Source organism: Peromyscus maniculatus, chromosome 5 (genome assembly GCF_049852395.1).
Source record: "Peromyscus maniculatus bairdii isolate BWxNUB_F1_BW_parent chromosome 5, HU_Pman_BW_mat_3.1, whole genome shotgun sequence".
NCBI classification, from domain to species: Eukaryota; Metazoa; Chordata; class Mammalia; order Rodentia; family Cricetidae; genus Peromyscus; species Peromyscus maniculatus.
Window position 1 is genome coordinate 54,158,194 of NC_134856.1, and position 12,563 is coordinate 54,170,756.

A 12,563-nucleotide genomic window follows, 5' to 3' on the forward strand; every position below is an offset into this window, starting at 1 on the left:
CCTACTTCATGTATGTTCCAGTTCCATCCATCTTGCCCTGCAAATTTCAGTTATTTCATTTCTCATTACAGCACTAATACTGTGTGGCACTTATATACCATATTTGTTATCTGTACATCAAGTGATGGACATCTAGACTGATTTCATTTCTTTGTGCCTGCGAATTGAGCTGCAATACACATGGATGAACAAGCGTCCCTGTAGCAGGATGTAGAGACCTTTGGGCACATGTCCAGGAATGATACAGCTGGTCATATGGCAGTTCTAATTTTGGCTTTCTGTGGCACCTCCACACTGATTTCCAGTTGACGCTCTGAGCAGCAGTGAACGAGGGTTCCTCTTTATCTCACATCATTGCCAGCATTTGCTGCTTTCTGGATGATGGCACTCAGCTCCATTCATGAAGGTCAGGTGGGCACATTCTTGAGTCACCTCTGCAGCCTGGAGTTTCATGTAAGTGCTTTTGGCTTCTGAGTAAACACTTCAGGGGTCATGACTACCATCACAGTGCCAAGTTCACAGGATAGGCTCAGGTGGAGAAGACGGAGAGAACACGTGATCGCCTTACCCAAGATGGGGTTAGACGGGAGTGGGGTAGAGGGTAGGGTAGGGGTGTGGAAGAGCCTGGCTTTCTCTTCTTTTAAATATCAGATCTGGCCAAGTTGCCCATGAATGGAAAATTGTGACCGAGGACTGCGAATGTCCCAGTCTTTTGCTTTCAGGTCAGGGGAACAAGAGGCCGAGGACAGAGAGCAGCCCTCTCACCTCTGACATGTGGAGGATACTCAGAAATGCCAGGTTGCTTTTTAAAATGTGAGTCATCCGTCATGCTGAGAGGGGAAGTTTGAGACAGACTGAGGGAAATGTCATCACCGCGGTGGATGGTGGGGAATGTGTCTCGAAGTGGTAATAGCTAATATTAGTAATGAGCAGGACTGAGAGAAGCCACTAATAAGGCGAGGGCTCAGAGATAGGTCGCCTTTAAGATCAAAGCAGAAAGGTAGATTTTATTCACAGTGGCACTAACGTGAAAACAAAGCATTGCAAAACAAATAAGCAACAAACAGAAGCAGGGAAAACAGAACGGACATGGCTGTGGGGGGGGGGGACGGGACGGGGACAGGCCCTCCACACTCAGGAGCCCTGAAGATGACTTACTGTCCAGGAGAACTTGCCCTTGGAAGTACCTCAGTCCTCCTGCAAATTACCTGTTCGATACAGTTGCAAATAAATGCCAATGAGCCTTTATTTTTGAAAAGTATGCAAAGTCTCTCTAGAGACTGCACCTGGGATGATGGCCAGGGAAGTGTGTGCATCTGGGGCTAGCTCCTGTAAGATTTGTTATAAAATTTCTAATGTAAGGAGAGCCACTATTTTGTTTTGTTTTTGAGACGGACTTCATGTATCCCAGGCTAGCTTCAAACTCCCTTTGTAGCCAATGTTGACCTTGAATGGATCTCTTTACCTCTACCTCTCAAGAGCTGGGATTACAGGTATACCCCAGCATTCCCAGCTACCTATCAATCAATGTATGTATGTATGTATGTATGTATGTATGTATGTATGTATGTATCTATCTATCTATCTATCTATCTATCTATCTATCTATCTATCTATCTATCATCCATTTCTGAGCTGAGGCCTCAAAAGTCATTATGTACCCCAGGCTAGACTTGAACTCAAGAGGATGCTTCTATTTGAGCCTCAAATATGTAGGATGATGGTGTGACCATCATGCCCAGCTTGGTGAGGCTGGTAATCTTGGTTGGGCTCTTCAGGTTCTAACAGGCACACAGAGCTGTGTAATCTGGAGGTGGCATGTCCAGATGATCAACCATACCCCTGGCTTTCCTTAGCTGTCTCTTGGTTTCACAAGTCCCTTTTGACACTCTACCCCCTTCCCATAACACACACACACACACACACACACACACACACACACACACACACACACACACAAATATCAGAGAAGAGGGATCCCACAGAAGGAGTCTTTCGGGATTTAACGTGTTCCGTGTTTACCCATGCTGACATGTCAGTGATCTGTTCCTTTTCATCACTGAGTTGTGCTCCTTCGTACACAATACTAATTTCTTTATCTTTCCACCTACTGAGGAACATTGGGTTGTTTCTGACTTTTGCTGGTTCTTTGGTAAAGCTGCCATAAGCTTTGTACACAGGTTTTGGGGTGCACATATGTCTTCAGATCTCTCAGACAAGGGAGATATCCTTGCCTCAGTGTTGAACACAGGGCAAAAGCGTTTGGTCTTTCAGCACTAAGCTGTAGGTTTTGAGTAAACACCCTTTTCTGGTAAGAAGTCTCCTTATGGGCTGCTTTGTGGCAGCAGTAGAAGAAGATGGCAGCCACCTCAGCTGTCCATGGAGGGGGATCCACACTGGCTCTTGGGCTGGAGGCTCTCACCCCAGAATGGGAAAACCAGGAAGTCTCCACAGGGACCGCGATCATGGCTATGCAATTTGATGGGGGCATGGTTCTAGGAGCAGACTCCAGGACAACCACTGGGTCCTACATCGTCAATTGAGTGACTGACAAGCTGACCCTAACCATGATCATATCTTCTGCTGCCACTCAGGTTCCACAGCTGATACCCAAGCGGTAGCTGAGGCTGTCACTTACCAGCTTGGTTTCCACAGTATTGAACTGAATGGACCTCCACTAGTACACACAGCTACCAGTCTCTTTAAGGAGATGTTACCAATACAAAGAAGATCTGATGGCAGGAATCATCATTGCGGACTGGGACCCTCAAGAAGGAGGGCTGATGTACTCAGTTCCCATGGGCAGGTGATGGTAAGGCAATCCTTTGCCATTGGAGGCTCCCGGAGCTCATATGTCCATGGCTAGGTTGATGCTGCCTGTCGGGAAGGCATGATCAAGGATGAATGTCTGCAATTCACTGCTCTTGCTTTGGTCATGGAACAGGATAGCTCCAGTGGAGGGATGACTCACTTGGCAACCATTCAAGAATCGGGGGTAGAGCGGCAGGTATTTTGGGAGACCAGATACCCAAATTCACCACTGCCACCTCACCACCTCCCTGAATCCTAGTATTCTAGGGTGTAATAAAAGATATTCATACTGGTGCAAAAGTTAATAAACAGTTTGTGAAAGAAAAAAAAAGTCTCCTTATGGGGCTGGGGAGGTGACTCAGTGGTTAAGAGCACTGGGTGCTCTTCCAGAGGACCCAGGTTCAATTCCCAGCACCCACATGGCAGTCCATACCTACCTGTAATTCCAGTTCCAGGGGATCCAACACCCTCACACATACATGCAAACAAAACTCAAATACATATGAAAATTTAAAAAAAAAGAAATCTTTTTATGTCCTTGGTTTGCTGAGAATGCATTTATAATGATGGGTGGTTGTTAGAGTTAGTCTAATGTGTTTTCTGTATCTACAGAGACAATGTATGTTTCCCTCTCTCATCTCTCTTAAATTCCTTTTCTTCTCTTTGGGGTTTTGAGACAAGTATCTCCGTGTAGCCCAGGCTAGCACTGACCCTATAATCATCCTATCTGAGTTTCTCTCTCTCTCCTGAGTTTTACTATGTAGTCTAGGCTAGCTTAGACCTTACTTTGTAGCCTATGCTGGCCTCAAACCCATGGTAAGCCTTCTGTCTTAGCCTATCGGATTGCAGGGCTGAATCCCCACAGCTGCCTTTCATTTCTGTGTGTACACACTCACATGTATGTGCACATGAGTGTAGAGGTCAGAGGTTGACATCGGGAGTCTCCAGTTGCTCACCACCTTCTTTTTGAGACACAGTCTCACCAGGTAACTCTGCCTGTCCTGGAACTCACTGTGTAGACAAGGCTGTCCTCGAACTCACAGAGATCCATCTGCCTCTACCTCCCAAATGCTGAGTGAGGTTAAAGACATGTGCCACCACACCCGGCTCCACCTTTATTTTTTGAAACAAGACCTCTCACTGAACCTGGAAGTCACTGATTTGATGATACTGGCTGGCCAGTGAGTCACTGGGATCCCCCTGCCTCCCAAGTACTGGGGTCACGCTGTAGCCTTTTACCAGGGATCTGGAGAAAGAACTCAGGTCCTCATGCCTTGTACTGACCAAGCCCTGTTTCCTTCCTTCCTTCCTCCCTCCCTCCCTCCCTCCCTCCCTCCCTCCCTCCCTCCCTCCCTCCCTCCCTCCCTCCCTTCCTTCCTTCCTTCCTTCCTTCTTTCTTTCCTTTTTTCTTTTTTGAAACAGGGTCATGTAGGCCAGGTTTGCCTCAAACTGTCTATGTAGCCGAGGATGCCCTTGAATGCCTGTTCCTCTACCTTCCTCAGAGCTGGGTTTCCAGTCGTCTGGCTGAAGATTTTCTAATTTGACTCGATGGCTCCTCCCAGTACTCGGTGCCACCTGGTGTCACCTGCTGTCGGCCCCGAGCTGCTGTTGCCTCTGGAATTTTGAGGACTATGGTGTCCATGTTCATGAGTGTTGTGGTGGTATGAAATGTTCCCGAAGGCTCATGTGCTGAAGGTTTGGTCTCCAGCTAGGAACGCTGTCAAGCGTGACTGGATCAGGAGGACACCAGCCTCGTTAATGGTTTAACCCATTGGCGAATTCATAGCTAGATGGGGGCCTAGAAGGTCTTTAAAGGGAGTGTCCTGTCCGTGGCCTCTTATCCTTCTCACTGCTTCCTGCTGGCCATGGGATGAGCAGCTTCCCACACCACACCCATGGCCACGACCTCCGGCCCTACCACAAGGAGTAGCTACGTGGCCTTAGGCTGAAACCTCTGCCACCATGAACGAACTCAAATCTTTCTCTAAAGTGTCTGTCACAGGCATTATGTCACAGTGACGGAAAGCTGAGGCACACAGTGAGGTTTCCGAGTGGCTTGGAACATGCTCCCTCCTCTCATTTTCTTGGAAGAGATTACGAAGGATTAATTTGTTTGGTAGAATTTTTAAATAAGACATATTTGGGTCTGAGGTTTCCTTTTATTTTTATTTATTTATTTTTAAAGATTTATTTATTATGTATACAGTGTCTCCCCCCCGCCCCCCATGTATCCCTGCAGGCTAGAAGAGGGCACCAGATCTCATTACAGATGGTTGTGAGCCACTATGTTGTTGCTAGGAATTGAACTTGGGACCTCTGGAAGAGCAGCCAGTGCTCTTAACCTTTGAGCCATCTCTCCAGCCCCTTCCTTTAATTTTTAGAGATTAAAAAAAAATGTTTATTTGCGTGTGTGTGTGTGTGTGTGTGTGTGTGTGTGTGTGTGTGTGTGTTCCCACAGAGGCCAGAAGAGGGCATCTGATCCCCCAGGAGCTGGAGTTACAGTTGTGAGCTGTCTTGGGGTGCTGGGAACCTGACCTAGATCCTCTGGTAGAGCAGCAGCCAGTGCTCTTAAACCCTGAACTACCTCTAGACCCCTGGGATTTCCTTTCTGGAAGATTTAAAAAAGAAAATTAGATTTATTGGATTTCTTAATAGAAACAAGACTACTTAGGCCATCTACTTCATCTTGGGTTGTGCTAGTCTGTGTACAGAAACAACTCAATTTCCAGACAGGGCTACTCAGAGAAACCTTGTCTTGTAAAACAAAACCAAACAAAACAACAACAGAAATAGCTCAGTTTCATTGAAGTTGTTAAGTGCACCACAGACTTGTTGGTAAATTCCTGTCTACTGCCTCTGGGGCATTTATGACAGCTCTCATTTTGGTGATTTCTAACCTATTTCTTTTCTTTCTCCTCAATCTGGTCATACATTTTAAAGTTTTCTTTCCTTTTTTTTTTTTCTTTTTTCTTTTGAGACAGCGTCTCTTGATGTACCTTCTCCTGGCGGGCCTGGAAGTCACTATGTAGATCAGGCTGGCCTCAGACTCATAGGGATCCACCTGCTTCTGCCTCCAGAGTGCTGGGCTTACAGGCATGTGCCACACACCAGGCTTGATTTATTGGAAAGAATGGGCTCTCGGGGCCTGGAGCTGTGGCCCCGTGGTAGCCCTTCCTAGCATACCTAGCACTCTGTTTAACCTCAAGCAGCACAAACAGAAAATAGAAAACCATCCCTTTGGTGCCATGGATTTTTCTGTTTCCAGTTTTGCCTGTTTAGGTCCTAGTCCCCCTTGCCTCTCTCCCCCTGGGTTTGGTTTGTGCTTTTCTCTAGTTTCGGAAGGGTAAGTTTAGGCGTTTTTTTGAAACCAGTCTCCTTCCCAACACAAGCCTTTAATGCTGCCACTTCCCTGTCAGCACCGGCTTCCTCGAGGCCCACACATTTTTATAAGTTATGTTTTCATTTTCATTCCACTCAAAACATTTCATAGTTTCCCCTGTGACTGACTTTTTGGCTCAGGGATTATTGAGAAGTATGTTGCTTCATTTCCAAATATTTAGGGGATTTTCTAAATACCCTTTTGTCATTGATTGTAACTTAATCCCATAACTTACGCTTAGAGGACATATACCATATGATTTCAGTATTTCTTTTGTTCATTTGTTTGTGTGAGACGGGTCCCGTGTAGCTCAGGCTAGCCTCAACTTTGCTATGTAGCTGAGGGTGACCTTGAACCCTTGATCCTCCTGCCTCTACCTCCAGAGTAGTGGGGTCCCAGGCCTGGAGTTATTTTTAAATGTTTTAAAACTTAACCATGTGACTCAAGATAAGGTCTGTCTTGAGAAAAATCCGTATAAATTTGAAAAGCAATTGCCTGTGTTGGGTGGAATATTCTGCACATGTTAGTTGGGGCAAGTTGCTAGCATTGTTCAGGTCTTCTGTGCTGGTGTGAATGTGAACAGCCTCCATAGGCTCAAATGTTTGAATCCTCGGCCCCCAGTTGTTGGAACTGTTCATGAAGGATTAGGAAGTGTGGCCTTGTTGGAGGGGGTGGCGTTTGAGGTTTCCAAAGCCTGAGACCATCCCCAGTGTGTTCTCTGCCTCTTGTCTGTGGTTGAGATGTGAACTCTCAGCTGTTCCTGCTGCCATGTCTTTGACCTGACATATTAGGGACTGTAACCCTATGGAACCCTAAGTCCAATCCAACACTTCCTTTTATAAGTTGCCTTGGTCATGGTGTCTTATCACAGCCACAGAAAAGCAACTAAGACATCCATGACTTTGTGTCTGTTTCTTTATCAGTTAAGGAGCGAGAAGCAGTGACCTCCCCAAGCGCAGTTTTAGAGTTGGCCCACTTCCCTCCTCCCGGTGTGTATATATTTCGAAGCACTATTGTTAGGTGTGTACGTGTTTATGGTTGTTACAGCTTCCCAGTGAGCTTGCCCTGAACCATCATCCTTTAGCTCCTTTGTCCTCAGCCTTTTCCTTTGTCCCGAAGTCTAACTTTGCCGGATTTCCTGCAGTCACTCTAGCGTTCCTTTTTAAGTATCAGTTCACACTCCAGTTTAAAGGGTGGTCCATGTTTTTTCGGTATAGTCACAGACCGCGAAAACGTCACCCCAGCCAATCCTGTCATTGTTTGCTTCCAAAATAAGTGTCTTTGGTGTGTCCTCTCATGGGTGAAGAAGCCCCAGTGTCCCCTCAGCCCCCTTTCATAGGATTCTGGGCATAGGGTGCTGCTCTCCATGACCTAATCCCCTCCCAAAGGCCCCACATCTGCATGACTTCACCAGGGGGGAGGGGCAGCTTCCGCCATCCTTCGGAATCTTGGAGAGGCATAGATGTTGAGAGGACAGCTGTCTCCAGACAGAGCATGTGCACATGGTGACACACACAGAGCATGCCCACGAGGTGACACAGACTCTGGAGCTGGGGCTTGATGGCAGGAAGCACCTGGACACTTTTGTGAAGTCACACGACAAGGATGATTGGAATGTTACTTACTGTAGGGAAAACCAGAAAGAGCGACACTGTCTGATATTAGGGGACTGACTGGTCAATGAATTCTGGTTTATTTACACAGTGGGACAGTGAACAGTCTTTGGGACAGTTATGTACATAGAACAGAGCATGGTCATTCACCAGGCCAATAGGCAAATGTAATCTGATTTTTTTAATGCAATAAATTTTAGTATATTATCTGTCTGTCTATCTATCTGTTATCTATCTATCTGTTATCTATCTATCTATCTATCTATCTATCTATCTATCTATCTATCTATCTATCTATCTATCTATCTATCTATCCATCCATTTATCTATCAATTATCATTTATCTATTTATCATCTATCATCTCTCTTCCTTTCTTCCCATCTCTCTCTCACATTCTTTCTCTCATTCTCCCCCATCACCCTGTCTACTCTACCTGTCTCCATCCATTAGCACAGCAAGGGAGTTGGAAAACCATCATCAGAGGATTTTTACTGGACAGTTGACTCTCTAGAAAGATATTCTCTGCTTCCGTATGTCTTTATACATCGGGGAAGTTCCTTACATGAATAGTTTATCTTTATAAAAAGTAAAACCAATTTCACTAGGGAGCTACCCTAAAATAATGAGTGGCGAAGATCAGGGGATGGGGGGAGTGTACAGGGCCGCGTGGGACCTGACCTTGCTCGTCTCTCCGTCCTCCGAGCTTTTGACAGATGGTGCTGTCCTTCCATTCTCTAACAGAGAGGAAATACTTTCACATCTAAATTTATCGACGCTTTTCACAAGTTCCAGGAAATAGTAGTTTTGCTTTCCTGTCCTGCGGTCCCCGGTGGCTGCTGACTCAGTGTTTCAGGACAGTGATGTTAATGCCTGCCATTTAAATATCATAGACCATCTATTTCCCTCTGTAGCTGAAATGCTTTTAATTTTCTGGTAACATAGGCCTAAGGTAGCTAGCTGTGTGATCTCAGCCAGTTTTAGTTCAGTTCTGTGGCACTTGTTCCACACACTCACATTGCTATGCCAGTGCCACCTCATGTCCCAGGACCCTTTATCATACTTAACTGAAACTGTCCCCATTAAATAATATCCCCGCAGCCCTCACAGCCCTCATAGTACCCCCAGCCTTCCCACCCCAGCCAGTTCTCACAGCTCCCACAGCCCTCACAGCCCCCTCCCCCTACCCTCACGGTCCCCAGTATGTGAATCATTGCAATGGTATAGTGTTCAGTTTTCTCTTCTTTCTTTCTTTTTCTAAACAAGGTCTTGTAGCCCAGGTGATCTAACTCCCTAAGTGGAGGATGATGACTTGGTCTTTTAATCCTCCTGCTCCCAGTCTGCTGTGCTGGGGTTCCGGGCATGCATCACTGTGCCTCGTTTACGTAGTGCTGGGGATCAAACCCAGGACATCGTGTGTGCTAGGCGAGCACCCCATCAACTGCATTGCACCCCAGCCAGCCAGCATTTGCTCTTCTGCTTGGCTAATGTCACGTGGCATGATGTCTTCCCAACATAAGTGACCCACAGTCACCCTTGTTCGTGTGACTCAGAGGAAGCCCATCTCCAGGTCATGCTCAGCCTGGCTTGGGATCAGCAAGAGGAGCCCAGCTCCCTGCTCAAGCGCCTGCCAAGTCAGCATCTTTGAAGCAAGAGTTTTGAGAAGTAATGAAGAGAAGCCACATGTTGCTACTCAAGGCAAACACAGAGTGGATCGAAAAACATGAGGCTGGACATACCCTACCAGTGCACCCCAGCCTCTGGGACCTGCACCCCAAGAACCATTTAAGGAGGCCTGTGGAAGGTGGCATGCTCAGCTGGTCATCGTACCCTTGGTGATTAAGCTGGCAAGTGACAACTTTGTTCAAGGTAAATGTGACACAGAAAACCACCTTGATTATATGACAAATGGATGAATGTTTTTCTAAGAAACAGTGCAGTCAGGTATGGTAACATGCTGGCAGTCTCAATGCTCAGCTGGGAGAGGATGGGCTAGCCTGGTCTACAAATCAAGGTCTTGTCTCAGAAAAACAAACAAGGAAAAATGAAGGTAAGGAACTTACATGTAGCGCAGAGTGGCACACTGGACATATGTGAACTCAGCTGCTTGGGGACAGTGACCAGGCTTCTTGGGGACAGTGACCAGGAGGGCTGTGCCCCACTTGTGACAAGCCACTTCCTGAGAAGTCATGACTTCCCTCAGTGTCTCCTAGTGCTGAGGATGTCGTGTGTCTTTCAGGGTAGGGACTGTCATCCTGCTGCCTTTCTTGGCAGCCATGCTGGACGAAGGGCCCTTGTGCCCTTGAGGGTCTGGCTTTACCAAGGTCTCCATGGAGGCGTTTGTAGGGATGCTGGAAAGCTGAGGTAAAGACACCCTGCATGCTTTCTGCTTCACTGCCTAATCATGTGTGCAGGCTCACACAAAGACGCTCACACAGCCCAACCCCTTCACTGTCTTCTAGCATCCCTTTGGAGAGCACAGCGGAGTCACTTAGTACAGTTGTACTCCAGGGAGAGGGCAGAGTTCCCACCCTCTCCGTCCAGGCTGTCACCCATTGGAAAGGTCTGGTTTCCTGACTTGGGAGGGGTGGGGCCTGGGGTAAGTCACAGTGGGGATGAAGGTTTCGCTGTGTGCCGGGTTAAGTCCCCTTCTCCAACACCGAGGTCTCCCCCTTTAGCTACTGGCTCTGCAGACTGTAGACACCCAAGTGGGCAGTGCGGCGCTGTTGCTGGGGCGCGAACCCTAGGCATCCAAGGACGCAGTGCTGGACTCTGAGGCCCCTCGGTTTCTGGGTGACTGTACGCTCTCCGTTTTCTCACCCTCAGCACACGGCAGCGTCTACTGCACAGGGTGGCTGCCCAGATTCGTGCGCTGACTAATATCTACATAGCTTTCCAGAAATACACATTTCCCAAAAGCCATTGCTAAAAAGCGAAAACAAAAGGGTAAAACCCACTTTAGTATCAGAACCCCCTCCTGCCCCCCGCAAGTCTCCACTATGATTAACATAAATTTGTTTGTTAGTTTACACCCTGGAGAGATTGTTTGAAGATTTCAGCAGGGGAGCACAGCTCTCTCCATGCCCCATGATGGAAGATCTGTCCTCCTCTCTCGGGGAAGGTCTTCCTCCTCCACCAAGCACACCGTTTCAAGAGGGACATGCATGGAGCCGTGGTGAGGGGGGAAGCAGGAACCCTCCTAGCCAGCCAGATCAGTCGAATCAACCCTGGCAATCAGTAGGGTGAACCCACCTCACAGCCCGATATTGTCCTCACACCCCGTTCTACATTCATTCTGCTCATATTTAGTCTCTGAAGTCCACTGTACCGGCTGGCACCTTGCGGCACCTCTCGGCTGGCACCAGCCGCACTGCACCGTGAGGCTGGAGGCTGCCATATTGGCAAGGCAGGAAGATTTGGTGCCCAGGAAGGCAGCTCAGTGATGAGGTCAGGAGGGCTTGTTTGCTTCCTGATTACTTCCTGTTGTGTGTTTGTCATCTTTGTCTTGGTCAGGGGTGTGTGTGTGTGTGTGTGTGTGTGTGTGTGTGTGTGTGTGTGTGTGTGTGGTGTGAACACAGAGGCCTAAGACTGATGTCAGTGTTTCCCTCAACCACTCTGTAGAGTCATGTCTTGGGGTGGGCTCCCCACCTGTCAGATCTGGCAGGATGTGCCTCCCTGAAAGCCTTTCTCTGCACATGTGACGTTGGCTTGAGAGCCATGAGGACTGAGGGAACCTTATGAACTCGCTAGAAAATTCCTAACCTTTATTGTCAAAAACGGGTATCGTTTCATACTTTTTTCTACTTTTTGCATGTGTCTCTGTGTGGTATGTGTGCACGTGTGTATATATATGTGCATGTGTGTACCTGTGCATGTGCATGAACACAGCGGTCTAAGACTGATATTTGTGTTTCCCTCAATAACTCTGCACCTTATATAGAGAGGCAAGGTCTCTCAATTGGAACCCCAAACTCTCCAATACAGCTAGTCTTGCTCGCCAGTTTGCTCAGGGAATCTCCCATCTTCCTCCTCAGAATGCTCGAATTACAGGCTACCGTGCCCATATGGCATTTATGTGGGTCTGGAGACGTGAACTCTGGTCCTCACACTTGTAACATTTTGTCTCCTGAGGCTTCTCCTCGTCCCCACACATGCCTTCTTCTGCCATAACTTGTTTACACACTTACAAACCGAAAACTGCAAATAGAAAGATGATGAACCCTTCCCCCCAAAGCTTCAGGATTAGATTACAGCAAGGACTGACAGGCGTCTTTTTGACTCTCAGGATTATGTATCAGCCAACCCCTGGCAGGACTGGTTTGCCATCTGTCTTAGTGACTTTTCCGTTGCTCTTATATAGTACCCAACAGAAGCATCTTACGGGAGAAATGCTTTATTCAGCTCACAGTTCAAGGAACAGTCCATCATGGACAGACAGGGGGGTCACAACAGCAGGGGCTTGAAGCAGTTGTCCACATTACATCATAGTCAGGAAGCAAAGAGGAATGAATGCATGTTGCTCCTTAGCTGGCCTCCTCCATTTATAGGATCCAGGACCCCAGTCAGGAAAAACCCCACTCACAGGAGGACAGTTTTCCCACCTCAGTTGATGCAATCAAGATAATGCCCACAAAGCCAGGCATGGTGGGGCATACCTTAATCCCAGCACTCAGGAGGCAGACGCAAACTGATCTCTGAGTTCGAGGCTAGCTTGGTCTACGTAACAAGTTCCAAAATAGCCAGGTCTCTATATAGAGACCCT

General features: G+C 47.4%; 1 pseudogene; it reads left to right on the plus strand.

Moving 5' to 3' along the window:
• Window positions 1-2,357: 2,357 nt before the first annotated feature.
• On the plus strand, window positions 2,358-3,063 carry LOC102922724 (proteasome subunit beta type-6 pseudogene; annotated as a pseudogene).
• The last annotated feature ends 9,500 nt before the right edge of the window (window positions 3,064-12,563 follow it).